At 42.0% G+C, this 14,974-nt stretch overlaps 1 long non-coding RNA gene across 2 annotated transcripts; it reads left to right on the forward strand.

Moving 5' to 3' along the window:
• Positions 1-7,543, forward strand: LOC131923288 (uncharacterized). Of its 2 annotated transcripts, none has more exons than XR_009382564.1 (2): positions 1-554; positions 6,350-7,543. It is a non-coding gene; the product is annotated as an uncharacterized LOC131923288 (long non-coding RNA). The 2 variants fall into 2 exon arrangements; XR_009382563.1 differs by lacking the exon at positions 1-554 and adding an exon at positions 3,253-5,689.
• Positions 7,544-14,974: the final 7,431 nt, after the last annotated feature.

Raw genomic sequence — 14,974 nt, forward strand, 5'->3', positions numbered from 1 at the left:
ACAAAAGACATAGTCCTTGCAGTAGCTCCCTTTCTGCATGCACTCTGACTGCTCAAAGTTCAGCCAGATGTTTACTTTCTGGGGCCCCTCACCAACTTAGAGTTATGTGCAGTACGTGCTTGGCCAGCCAGCCCCCATGGTGGCTCAAGGACAAAGCCTGGGACTTGTGCTGGACTGCCCCCAAAGCAATAAATTGTAACCACCAACCAGTAAAAGAGAACAGAGATAGAAATAAACCAATCCGAGTTGCACCCGTGCAAAACTCCCCCACCCACCCTGAAGGGCTTGTGGATTTTGCCTTTAAAAAGCTAGCCACACAAAGAAAAAGCAAGTTCCTCCTGGCCTCACGACTATGAGTGAGTGCTTTGGATTGAGCTTCCCTGTCCGCGGCTTGTAAACAAACAGAAATAAACCATGCTGTTGCATTCTGAACCTAAGGTCTGTGGTGAAGTCTTTGGGGTCCCTATCTGGGCATAACATTTGGTGCGTTGGCCGGGAACCCCAGAGACCCCACCAGGACCCTCAAGTGTCCAGAGGTTTATTGACATCTACCGGTAAGAGCGCTCTCTGTTTGTCTGTGTCTGTCATGTTACTGTTGTTTTGTACCGGTCGATCGATTTGTACTTTGCAGGCTCGATTTGTACTTTGCAGGCTCTCACTGGGACAGACGTGTCCGGACAGTGATCCTGGAAGGGAAAGAGAGACGTCTCATTCCCTGATTTGGGCAAGAGACCTCTTGGTCTCGAGCCATTTGAGGCCACCTCAGAGGTGACCATTTGGTTTAGGAGCATCTTTGGGTATCTTCCCCCACGGTGGTGGGAGGAAGTGCCACTTTGTATTTTGTCCCGGGAATTTGTCAGAGCCATTTTGTGGGGTTTTTTTTGTATGTTTTGTTGTGATCATTGTTACTTTACTCTCTCTTTCTCTTCCAAAAAAAAAAAAAAAAAAAAAAGGTGCATGTCTGACTGACAGGGATGTGGAAGCCCCTGATGTCTGTTTGATTAAGGACAGAGGTCCTCGAGTCTGGATTGTTTTTGGTGTGATTGAGCCTGGAGGGTCACTCCCCCCAGAGCACATCAGGCTGTCATTGTTCTTGGAGCTTTGTTGGTTGTCTTGTTGGGGCAAAGTTTTTCGTGTGCCCTTGGTCTTGTATGTAATGTGTTAATTGTTCTCATTGTTGACTTGACTGTGACGGACGCTATGGGACAGTTCCTTTCTTCTCCTCTATACCTTTGCCTAGCCCACTGAAAGGATGTGCGAGCCACAATAGAGGGAACTGGGTCCCCCACCCCCACTCCCCGACTGAACTGAGATAAACAGGTAGCTCCTGCCAGGTGGGGCTTGCATTCTGCACGAGGGGCTTGCTGGCTGTGAATGAGGCCATCGTCTCGGTGCTAATGTACCGGTACTTGGATTGTCTGTGTAAATGTTATTTGTTTCTGTCTACTAACCTCCCTTATTTTCCTAGAGGAAGAGGAGGAGAGAGAGGCATAGCAAAGGCCACCTCCCTCCCTCCGTAGCTCCCTTGCTATCAGGACTGCAGCCAGCTGGCTGCTCTTAGGAGGGTGGGGGTGCGTGCTCTCGGTACAGGCGGGCAAAGACGGGAGCTCTGGACAGGGCAATGGGGACTGCCTGCAATTGACAAAAACTGTGTGAACACTGAGCAGAGAATCTGACTTTAGTCAGAGGAGTTAACAAAAACTTTTTTTTTAGGAACACTGGCAGTCAAGGACACGCTCTATGCCCACTGCTCCCCCTCCCTCCCTTTACTGTGATAACTTCAAGGTCTCTTCTGCCGGCCAGCAGCTTCTCTTGTTAACCCTTCTCTGTCCTGGTATTGCTTAAAAAGAAATGTTAAATTACTAGTTCAAGATACTGGGAAAATTATGCTTTTGTTTCCACAGGAAAAATAAAAATTTACATGGTGTGAAACCTCAATAACCCCCCTTCCTCTATCCCCTACAGACAAAGAGGAGTCTAAACCAGGATTCCTAAGTGTAGATAAGAAGTTAGACCCCTTTTTCCCAGGTGGCTTTATCAGCTACAGAAACTTAGAAAAACACAGAGTCAGAATATATGGCCATCTGGCAGAGGCTAAGTGGTCATAAAACATCCCAAACTTCTCGAACCCCGGAGACAGCTCGTAAAACTCCTAGACACGGTTGTTTAACTAGCCTCACAAAGAAAGGGTGTGCTCCTTCCAGTCTCCCTGCTGTGTGTGAGAGATTTGGAACAAGCCCCCTGCCTGGGCTTGTAAACTTTGACTTCATCTGAATAAACCTTGCTTTTTGCATTCTGTACCTAAGTCTCCCAATGGCTTCTTTGGGGGCGAACTGGGCATAACAATGGGTTTTGGTCATTTACATTCAGTGGGTTACAAATACTTGCCATCATTTAAGAGAATTGGTTTCAAATTATTGTTGGTTAAGATAAAATATAATATTTTTATAATAATACGAAGGCTTGAGATATGAGGATAAAAGTTTAAATAAATGTTTTTTTGGTTTGAGAAAGCAGTTTAAGATATAAAAATTTAAAGGCTTAAGCGTGTCATGAGGATTTAAATATATGATATTTTGGGTCTAAATAAATAGTTTGAGATATAGAACTTTAAAGTTTAACTTTAAAGTTTAAATAAATTATAAGATTTAAATAAAGTTTATACAGGATATAAGATATGTAAGTTTGTAAAAATTCTCTTGTTAGATCTGTGTTAAGAAATCTTTAGGTGTTTGCTAAGTTAAATATATGCTAATGGTAGCCCTGTATAAGTTTGTAAAATAGATCTATAGAGTTCCTTTAAGAATACAAGCTTGCAAGAAGAATCTAAGGTAGTCCTAAGACATGTAGTAATAAGCTTGTAAGAAGTAAAGATGCTAGTTGTAAATGTAAGTTTAAATAAGAAATATGAGTATATAAGAAGAAATATATTTGCTAAAGTAGTTCTATAGTTTCCTTAAGGAATATAAATAAGTAGATGTTAATACGTTATATGTGAGTTTGTAAAATGTAAATGTTAAATGTGAATCTATTCTTAATATATATATGGTTGAAAGAACCTGAGACACAGAAGGAAGTGTCCTAGTAGACTGCAAAGTAGTCAGTCTGAGTAGTTTTCAAAAGTTCCAGAAGCCGCTAAGAAGCTAAGAATGGCGGACGCCAGAACCAGCACAAGGCATCCGCAGCTGAGAACCGTGGAAAATCGACACAACACAGAAAAACCTGAGCTAACATCAAAAACGGTGCGGTTTAGAATACTACTGTACCTAAAAAGGTCTCTGGCTTAAGAATAAGTTCAGAGACGCTTGTTTGAACAAAAATTGTTAACTGCAAAAAGTTTTGGTTAAAAAAAAAAAAATCTCTTCATATTTTGAAGTGAAAGCCTGATACCAGAATTTATTTCTTGTTTGAACTTTTTGAACTTAAAATGAGATAAAACTACAGAAAGATTTTGGTTCTGGATTTCTTCATATTTGGAAGGCTAGTACCAGAATTTATCATTTGAATTTAGGACTTAATGAACTGAACAATAGATTTCATTGCAATGGGACAATTTTGAGTTTACTTACAGTAATGACCCAGAAACTGTTTTCTGGGACTGGTTTTGTTACAAATGGAACTGTTTAAATGGAAAAGTTTGGGTTTTCTAATTAGGCTTGAGATTTTGTTTAAAAAAAATTATAAAAAAAAAATTAATTAAGTTAATATTAAGTTAATATTCCTTAGTCTAATTTCAAAAGTTGTTTGAGTGGATTAATGTCATGTTTTTGTTAGTAAGAAATGCAAATGGGGTATACTAAGAGACTACTTTTAAAGTGTAAAGAGTTTTATTCTTTTGGATATTTTGCTAAGTTTTCAAAGTGTTAATGGTTAGATTGAGAAGATTGCTTTTCAATATGGGTTTATAGGAATTGTATAAGTTTGGGTTCCTCTAACTAGGTTTGAGATTTTGTTTAAAAAAAAGGAGTTATGAGATTGAATTATGTTTGCAGAAACCTATTGATATTAATGTACCCTGGTTTTGTGGAGTTAAAGAAATATTTAAGTTTGATGTGAATACATTGTTTTTCCTAAGTTCTGTTAGCAAGAAAATTCAAATGATTGAGTTAAAGTTGTAAGACGGAGAAAACTGTTAACTATATTTAGCACCATATATGCTAATTCAAATGGTTCTGTTAAGAGTTTGCTTTGAGTTGTAAGATTGAGAGAATTGTGACTATGTATAGCAATATTTATGTTAACCTGTTAATGGTAATGATGAAGCTAAGGGATTCTTTAAGTTTGTAGTCACCTTAAGAGTTTATGGTTTAGAAAGGGCTTGAGGCAGCTAAGACTACTGTAGTCACCTTGGACCTAATTCAACAGAGAAATGCCATCTTTATCATCATCTACTCCCATACTGGGAGGTGTAACAGCTATGGAGATTGCTGTAAGCCATTAATAGTTATTTTTTATATATATATATATATATTAAGAAAGGGGGACCTGTGGGAGCCCGTTGTCGGGTTCCTCGTGGCTTTACCCAGCAGGTCTGCATAGAGGATGATTAGACCACGGGCCTAAGTGCAGGTGTCTGGGATGGTCTGCACTTGGCTGTGCTGGGGGAGGAGGTCTTTTGCTCCACCCCTTGACTTCTCTATAAAAACCCTGGGGCAGAGACAGTCGGGCCGTTGGAATAGGTTCCAGGCCCTCTCGAGGCTATCCTTTGTTTTCTATCTGTTTATCTCCGCGAGATTCTCCGCAATGGATCCTTCTATCTAATATTTCCTGCTGCTCGCACTCAAGAAAACTCTGGGGAACTGTGGGGGTGGTTGGGTAAATGCCCCACAGTTGTTAGAATACGTAAAAGCAAGATATAAAGGTCTGAGGATAAAAAAGGCTTAAATAATGATTTAAAAAAATGACTTGAGATATATAAAAAAAAAAATGAAACATGTTTCAGATTTCTTTGTCTTGCTATTCTGCTGTTACATTGAGGCTCCAAAGGGTCATAGTTGTAAAAATGTCTGTCTACTCTACAGGTATGAATGAAAAATGTGGCCACATGTAAGTTTGGTTTTGAATGTCTGAGTTTGCATGTCCTTTGTGTTAAGGAATACAAGTTAATACTAGTCATCTGGCTATTCAGATACTAGTTTAAAGCATAAACTGTTCTATTTAAATAAAAAAAAAAAAACTAAGAGGTATATTTGACTAATATATCTATAGGAGAACAAATTGGCCTGGTTATTGTTACCAAACTTAGAGATATTTTCAAGATTAGGCCTAGATTTGTTTGGCTCAGATACATTTAATAGATAATGGTCCTCAAACCTGTCAAAGATCTGATGAACATGGCATTTACATTATTTGATAAAAAGCTTACTATAGCAAACAGAGACTCCGAGCTCCCCAGCTCCTAGAAATGACTCCCAAGGTCTCCAAAGAAGATATGGAACAATGACAAGAAGATGCCACCTGAACTGCGGACAACACCGACCACTGGGCAAGACGCTCTGACTCAACACCTGCTGCCAGGGATCTGGCATAGAAGAATGGACAAATGAGACACTGACAAGATAAGGTCAGTCTTTCTCCTCCACAGGGAGAATTTCACATTATGGGCCCAGCAGCCAAGACTGATGCTGTCCTGACACCTGTCCTGCCAACACTATGAAGACTATAGGAGCCTGGGACGATGGCAGTCTGGGTTATGGATAGTCTCTGTTGTTTTTAAATAGATTTAAAGTCTGCACTCAGGTAGAGTTTATCCTTCTCAGATCTTTGATAACATTGATGACTGGGCTAGCTATACCTTTGTCAGCTTAGTAATTGTTTGATCAATGGATTAATTAATTAAAGAGAATAAAAAAATAAAGCTAATAAGGAGGAGAATAAAGCTGGGAAATGGAAGGCTGAGAGACACTGCCAGCCGCCATGATGACAAACAGCATGTGAAGATGCTGGTAAGCCACGAGCCACGTGGCAAGGTATAGATTTATAAAAATGGATTAATTTAAGCTATAAGAACAGTTAGCAAGAAGCCTGCCACGGCCATACAGTTTGCAAGCAATATAAGTCTCTATGTTTACTTGGTCAGGTCTGAGAGGCTGTGGGACTGGCAGATGAGAGAGATTGGTTCTGACTGTGGGCCAGGCAGAAAAACTCTAGCTACAAGTCTCTTTAAAAAAGATAAACAGATTCTAAATATAGACTTACAGATGCTTTTCATTGGGCCAAAGAAATTTCAGTTCAATATGGATTTCAGGGCAAATTGATAATACTACAATTACTAAGACTATGGGTCTAAAAGTTCCAAATAAGTTTGTAAGTTTTAACTCCTGTTCCTAGTTTATATCTGTCTCAACAGGTTTCCACTTGGCTGACAGATACATCCAAGCATCATTTGCTGGTGACATCCTACTGCAAATGACTGTGAGCCCTGAACTTGCTGAAAGCTGATATGGACCAATTCAGCCGATATGCATACCATCTCTTCAGCTGGTCAATAAAACATTCCCTTTTGTCTTTGATTAACATTCTGGCTTTCCAGGGCCCTGACAACAACATCCCAATGTCAGCAGGAAGTAATTACAGAAGAGAAAACATCGTCCTTGTTCCCCCCCCTGGAATGTTAGATCAAAAGGGAATTTCTTGTTATAGGGAACCTGAGATAAAGTTCCAAGTTTCTTGAGGATAAGAAACTCTGTCAGCCATCACAAGGCTTTTGGCCCTTGTGCTTCTGCTAATTATTGTTGGCTCTTATATTACTGATGTCTTATTCGTGTCTGGGTACCACTAAACTGAGGATGCTAGAATTCCAATATCTACCTCTGAACCCATGACACACTTGAAGATGGCAAAAACTGAATAAGGGAAAGCTCGCTTTGCCATTGATAATGGAAAAACTCTTATGTTCTGGTCCAATTAGTCTCTGATATGATCTACTACCCTGGTGATAAAGTCTTTTACCAAAAAGCAACATCTCCATGATTGGAGATGATATACAACTCAAGGGGGGAATGAAAGGACCAAGCAGATGCCATAACTGGCTGCTCAGTCTTCTCTCAGAGATCAGGCCTCAATTTCAGTTTCCTGAGACTTGAGCAAGCAGTTTCTGGGAGGACCATGAACAAAAGACATAGTCCTTGCAGTAGCTCCCTTTCTGCATGCACTCTGACTGCTCAAAGTTCAGCCAGATGTTTACTTTCTGGGGCTCCTCACCAACTTAGAGTTATGTGCAGTACGTGCTTGGCCAGCCAGCCCCCATGGTGGCTCAAGGACAAAGCCTGGGACTTGTGCTGGACTGCCCCCAAAGCAATAAATTGTAACCACCAACCAGTAAAAGAGAACAGAGATAGAAATAAACCAATCCGAGTTGCACCCGTGCAAAACTCCCCCACCCACCCTGAAGGGCTTGTGGATTTTGCCTTTAAAAAGCTAGCCACACAAAGAAAAAGCAAGTTCCTCCTGGCCTCACGACTATGAGTGAGTGCTTTGGATTGAGCTTCCCTGTCCGCGGCTTGTAAACAAACAGAAATAAACCATGCTGTTGCATTCTGAACCTAAGGTCTGTGGTGAAGTCTTTGGGGTCCCTATCTGGGCATAACAGAAGTACTATCCAGGCTGTAAAACTCAGCACATACACAGCACCACTTGCCAAACTAAAACAAAGGCCTAATCCATCAAAGTCCAAATAGTTCTAGGAAAGTCTCAAAACGTACTAACCTTGCTTTTTGGTTTCTGTAGTTCTGCTTTTGGCTAACTGTTCTTTTTAACTGAAGTATGTCAACCCAGAACATGGTTTTTGTGATTAAAAGCTCACCCTGAGAAAGGCTCAGTGCTATCCTGGGATCCCAAACACCCAGTGTAGTTGCTGGCTGGCTAATATAGACTTTCTGTTGGCTTAATCCCATGTCTGAGCAGTCTTCTCTGATGAACGCCCCACAACATTTCTAAAGGCTCCAGTGAGAACCCAGAGTCCAGACCTTGAGACACTGGGTCCTAGAGTGCTGGTGGCCATGTCAGAGGAGCAGCAGATGGCAGTTGATTTCAGGGTGTCAGTCCACCAGGAGGCAAATCCTACTGAAATTTCCTTGGGGGCCTGCCCTGAGGAGATTTCTACCAGAGTCCTGGGGAAGACACTACAAACAGCAGGGATAATCTGAGGGGAAAGAATCTAAATATATCAAGTTCTACAGTCCATTTATTTTATTCCTCTGAGGCAAGATTTTATCTACACAGTTTCAATTCTGTACTCATACTTAGCTCCTCTCTGTCCCTTTTTCTCCAGTGCTTTCTTAACTCTAGCTAAGTTCTTTTCCATCTCCATCCTCATCTTCATTCTTCTCCATCCTTATTCCTTCCTGTTCCCTTTCCCATGACCCAGTCTCAACACCCCTACAATCCACAAACTCTACCCTGCTGCCTTCTGGTCTGGTGGAGTAACTCTGTTCAGAGATAGGAAACCTGTCTCATGGCTTCACTGCACCTGGTATGCAAAAAGTCCTTTTGTTCTGAGTCAATTGCTCTGGAATGCCATTTGGGCTATGAGAGAAAAGAGGGTCTGAGCTTCATTTGCACAAGAAACAAGCTATGCACCTAACTCCTAGGCCTAGGGGACAGGCAGTGTCTCAGTAAGGGTGTTTACCTTAATTCAGCTCAGCGGTTGGTCTGAAAAGCTTATTCTGTCTGCCATTTGGCTTAGGATGCTTGAGAGGTACACATTGTTAGTATGAGAGCACACATGAAATCATAGCAAGAAACAGCTGATATATTAAAAGCCAAATAACACCAAATACTCCTTGAGATTTGAGTTCCTCTGGAAGAATTCCTTGATTCTTCCAGGTATAGCTTTACTATATACAGCCAAATTTCTACTTCATATTCCTGTGGCTCATAGCAGAATCCCTAATGGATGAATCTTAGATAGGCAAGGCCCCAAGACCCCAGACCCCAGAGTGTCTTTTGTTTTTGCTATGCCTTCACATGTTTGCTGCTGCCATCTTTCTCTGGTATCTGGCATGGTGTGAATGGATACAGGGAGATCCCCACTGCCTGTAATGTAGTATGTTTATCTCATGTAAACATCCCATCCTACTGGGTATTTTTACCTGTGAACTATTATGAAGATGATTTCTTCCTAAGTTGTACTGTCTAATTGATAATAATGATGTTAGTTTATACAGAGTTTTGATGAATAAAAATATATACATGGAGATGTCATACAGCTAGTGACTATGAGTTTCACCTAAGGAGATGCATAGATCACAGTTCAGGTTAATGATCAAGGAAAACAATTGAGTCCCAGGAGCCAGGCTGGCTCAAATTCTTTTAATATTAATGCTGAAAGTTGTAGTCACAAGTTCTAGTGTGCATCATTAGCTGAAACAAAACCTTGTAATAACTTCAGGTTATATCAGATGTTTTGATAATAGCTTTGAGGTCAAAAACCCAAGAAGACAATCTAAAGTTTTAGAAAGGCACATAGTTGAGTGAGGAACTTTTTAAGGTCAGGGAACAAGAACAAAGCAGCCCAATTATTACTAGCTGACACTTTTCTTGCTAGGATTGGTGGATGACCAAAGGTGATGATTAATTCCTTATACCTGTTTCTGCCTTCAACCTCCTGATATAAAAACTATTGATGAGTGGGTATGCACCCTAAAGATTTAAAGTAGCTGACTGATTCTTTTTCATATAGAAAAGTTTAGATTTGTGATTCTTTTAAGATTTTTTTTGTAAGATTACCTTTTGAGATAAGTAATAAAGTGATTGGTCCTTTCTTTGTAATCTCAAAATGCAGCATTAAAAGAATATCTTCCTTGCTTACACACTTTTGGGTATGAATGTATGTGGATTCTTGGGATAATTTGTTTTTCATCTGTAATATGTAAAATGTTTAAACATGTAAGGAATATGGAAAATATGCTGTTTTTTTTACTTATATTCATTGTAATAATTCATCTGAAAAACAGAATGTAACCACATTGTAATTTTTATATTGCCTGAAAGATTTTTCTGGGATATATAAGCTATAAGAGAAAGAATAAAGATAGAATTAAAACAGGCTAGAAGGAAAACACCAAGAATGAGAGAATTAGGAGGAGAACATCAAGAGAGTTAGAAGGAGAAGGAAAACACCAAGAGAGACAGAAGGGACATTTCTGGATAGAGATAAGAAAGGAGAACAGAGAACACAGAAGGAGGTATACAGAAGAATAAAGAAGGAAACCATCAAGAGAGTGTGTGCCTTTTCCCCTAACCCCCTCAGACAGAAAAGTCTAGTATAAGCCGACTCCATGGATTCCTTTGAGCCCAGAACTGCTGGAGGTTGGCCCCCTAGGCAGCAATACTAGAGGGTGCTCAACCTGGATATTCCAGGTCGTCAGAGCTCCCTAATTGCTGCTAATGCTTCAGAGGGGTCTGACATCTCCACCCCAGAGGGAAACAAATTATAGAGTTGCCTGGTCTGTCACCTCTGGAGGTAAGTCTGGTTAAGGTATCTTCTGTTTGGACACATAGGAGTGGTCAGGCATGGCTGCTGATCCAGTGTCCAGAATCCATGTGAGATATCAGTGGATCCTTCTGTCCAGGTGTGTGACTATGTGGTGGCCACCCCTGGTTGTCTTTACTGTATCTCTGTGTGTGTATGTGTCTCTGTGTGTCTTTCTGCATGTTTCTGTCAATTGTTTCCCTGTATTGACCAGTGGCTTTCTCTGGCATGAGAACACCCTGGCTTAAGACCTGTGCCCCATGTCACTGGGGACCAGAATCCTTTTGGCTCTACCAGATCACCCAGAGAAACAAAACAAACAAACATACAAAAGAAAGAAACAAAGCCCAAACCCTCCATCTCCCACTCTAGGAGCAGGAGCACTGGCCTGTTTTGTTGCCGGACTTCTGCTCAGTCAGGACGGGTCCCTGTGGAGAGGTGGAGAGGGGCAGGGCCTTTCATCCAGGGCCCCCACCTTGCCATCTAAGTGAATGCACACAGGAGTGTGGGAAATAGTTCCCCAAGGGGAGCATTCTCTCTGCTCCCTGCCTGCTCTAAGCAGCCCCCAGTTCCCTGGGCTGAGCCCAAAGGAAAAAAGAAAGTTCTATTTCTTTCTCTTTTGTAGCTTACAATTAGTTTTCAACCAATGATCCGTAAAACCCACGATTCTCTGCAGGAAAACAAACAAACAAACAAAACAAAAACAAAAAACAACCACTGGGCTATGCAGGGGGGTTGTTGCCAGACAACCAGCTTGGCCAGAACAAATTTTCCCTTCTGTTCAGTACTGACCAAGGAGACTTTAAACAGTTTCACTAGGTACTTTTTAGAAAGATTAAAGACGATGGCTAAAAAGATTTCCTTTGCCACCCAGTTGGCCCCAGATATTAGAAAAAAGTTATAAAAGTAATAAAAAAAAATTAAAGGTATAAGCAGGCTCCAGTGGCTGGAGGTAGCTTAAAAGGTGTTTTAACAACACAGAACTGATTTGGGAGAAGAACTTTTGCATAAACTGAAAGCCACCATCACCTTCTCTGATGATGAGATGCAGTTAGACCTACAGATACCCAGCAAAATCTTGGTATTTCATCCTCTGTTAGGAGAAACCAGCCCCCCAAAACTGGCCCAACACCAAGCTCCAGCTACCCCTGTCCAGATTAAACAATACCCAATGACCCTGGAAACAAAAGGGGAAAGGCAGTCCATGTTGCTTTGTTTGAAGAGACAGGCATCCTGGTGCCCTGCCAGTCACCCTGGTGCCCTGCCAGTCACCCTGGAATACACCTCTCCTGCCTGTGAAGAAACCTGGGACCTCTGGTTCTCAGGAGTGTAGCTATGTGGTCATTACACGAGTGTGTGGGTTCACATGGGTCCATGGAATGAAGACACAGAGGCATCTCAAGAATGAATCTAGCCTATCATGGCTGCAGGGTGGTCCAGCCTCGAAGGACTGAAGCACTAACCCTTTGCCTAGGGCATATTTACTTACTCTTTTTTACAGTTTAGATAGTTAATTTTCATACCTTTAAAGCAACCCAAAAGGAGCTCCCAGAGACCAAATGCCAGGTGCAAATTATTTGAACTATCAGGTACCTTGGTTTTCTGGCTTTCCTGGATCAAGTTTTGCATAGACCTTTGATCCTTGGGAGACTCTTTGATCCTTGACTCTCAAACAAGATTCACATAGGGCAACAAGAGAAACAAAAGGTAAGAGAAACAAAAGGTGTGGTTAAACAAAGGAAGGATTAGGGCTAGGTGCTGCTCTCTGGAGCTCAGCAGGAATGCCACTACACAGAAGTCCGATTCTTCAAAAGAAACAGGTATATACTGTCTTGGACCTGTAAGATGTGTTCTTCAGCCTCCCACTGGCAGAGGTAAGTCAACCCATCTTTGCTTTTAAATGGACAGACCCAGAGGGAGGTTACAGTGGGCAGCATACCTGGATCAGGTTGCCCCAGGATTTAAAGACACTAAATGCAGACTTCCTGCCCTTCTGTCAGAGGTTTCATGGGACAATAGATTACAAAAGGGCCACAGAGGGACTGCTGCAAGAGTTAGGGATGTTGGGCTGCAAAATGTTGGCTAAGAAAGCCCAACTTCGTAGAAGGCTACCTATCTTGGCTACCAGCTGAAGGGAGGCAAAAGGAGCCTGTCTCAGAGTAGGATTGCTGCCATCCTTCAGATTCCAATCGCAAAGACTAAGAGACAGGGTCCAGAGTTCCTAGGTGCAGCTGGATATTGCTGCCTCTGGACACCAGAATTTGTGGAAATAGCAAGGCCTTCATACATCAGCACAAAGGAGGGCCCTGGACCCCTAATCTGGACTGAGGCTAAACAAAAAGGCTCTGACTTCTACTCCAGACCTAGAATTTCTAGACAAAGGGAGTTTTAACTAAATCTTTGAGGCCATGAAAACACCCTATATGATTGGATCCTGCACTGGCTGGTTTTGCGTGTCAACTTGACACAAACTAGAGTCATCAGAATGGAAGGAGCCTCAGTTGAGGAAATGCCTCCATGAGATCAGCTGTAAGGCATTTCTCAGTTAGTGGTCGAGGGGAGAGGGCCCAGCCCATGGTGGGTGGGGCCATCCCTGAGCTGGTAGTCCTGGATTCTATAAGAAAGCAGGCTGAGCAAGCCATGGGAAGTAAGCCAGTCAGCAGCATCCTCTCATGGCCTCTGCATCAGTTCCTGCCTCCAGGTTCCTGCCCTGTTTGAGTTCCTGTCCTGACTTCATTCAATAATGAATAGCAATATGGAAGTATAAGCCAAATAAACTCTTTCCTCCCCGACTTGCTTTATGGTCATGGTATTATATTGCAGCAATAGAAACCCTAAGACAGACCCTGTAACCACAGGATGGCCCATCTGTCTAAGAGCTATGGTGGCAACTGCTAGTTTAATGAAAGAAAACAAATGAGTTAATTCTGGGCCAAGCTCACAGCACCCCATGACACAGTTCAGGCCCTCCTCTGATTAGCATTAGTATGTTTGCTGTCTAGTGACTGTGTATCCCAGTGCCAGGCCTGACCCCTGGCCCAACCTCAAGTCCAGTTTGAGAAACCCACTGCCATCAATTCTGCTACTTATTGTTGGTTGTTTTTGCTCTTTTGGGGGGCCTGGCACCCAGCTCCAAAATTAAAAAAACACACAGAGGCTTATTCTTAATTATAAATTCCTGGCCTCAGCTTGGCTCGTTTCTTGCCAGCTTTTCTTATCTTAAATTATCCCATCTACCTTTGCCTCTGGGTTTTTACCTTTCTCTTACTTCTGTATATCTTACTTTGACTCTTATTCCATGGCTGGCTGTGTAGCTGGGTGGCTGGCCCCTGGCATCCTCCTCTCCTTGTTTTCTTGCTCCTTGATCTCTCTTCTTTTCCTTCCAGATTTCTTATCCTATTAATTCTCTCTGCCTGCCAGCCCTGCCTATCCATTCTCCTGCCTTTCTATTGGCTGTTCAGCTCTTTATTAGACTATCAGGTGTTTTAGATATGCAAAGTAACACAGCTTCACAGAGTTAAACAAATGCAATATAAAAGAATGCAACACATCTTTGCACCATTAAACAAATGTTCCACGGCCTAAACAAATGTAGTACATCTTAAAATAATATTCTACAGATGCAGGTGCTCATCCATGACTGTCAGGAGATGAAAGATAAAACCAGATATGTAGAAACTGCAGTAGTTACTTTAACTGAAATGATTTGGGCCCAAGCCAGGTACCTTAGCCCAGAGAGCAGAACTGAATGATCTGACCCAGGCTCTCAGATGGTGTGGTAGTTTGAATGTAGTTGTCCTGCAGAAGCTCATAAGAAGTGGTGCTATTAGGAGGTGTGGCTTTGTTGGAGTAGATATGGCCTTGTTGGAGGAAGTGTGTCACTGTAGGGTGGGCTTGAAGTCTCATATATGCTCAAGTGTTCAGACCACTTCATGTTGCCTACAGGTCAAGATGTCAGAACTCTCAGCTCCCTCTCCAGCACTATGTCTGGCTACATGGCACCGTGTCTGCCTGCACACCACCGTGTTGCACCAAGATGATAAAGGTCTAAACCTCTGAACTGGAAGCAAGCCACCCAAATGAAATGTTTTCCTTTATAAGAGTTGCTGTGGTCACCGTGTTTCTTCACAATAGAAATAGCTTCTCATTGCTGGAAAAGGGGCATTAAAAAACCTTGGCCCTCCTAGTGGCTATTAGATTTCCCTTACAAACTGCTGGCCTCAACTGCTGGGCTGTTGACAAAACCCTAAGGCCAGTGGGGCCTATTGATATTCTGATGACATGCAACCTGATACTCATGTTGTTGGGGGTTTTATGGCTCTGTTTTGGGAGCCCACCACCCAGCTCCCAAATAAACCACACACAGAGGCTTATTTTTACTTATGAATGTCCAGATAGCTTGGCTTAGTTTCCAGCCAGCTTTCCTCAACTTAACCTGACTATCATTTGCCTCTGGGCTTTTCCCTGTTCTCTTATTTCTGTAAGTCTTACTCTTTCTCT

This window comes from Peromyscus eremicus, chromosome 13, assembly GCF_949786415.1.
Source record: "Peromyscus eremicus chromosome 13, PerEre_H2_v1, whole genome shotgun sequence".
In the NCBI taxonomy this organism is placed as follows: Eukaryota; Metazoa; Chordata; class Mammalia; order Rodentia; family Cricetidae; genus Peromyscus; species Peromyscus eremicus.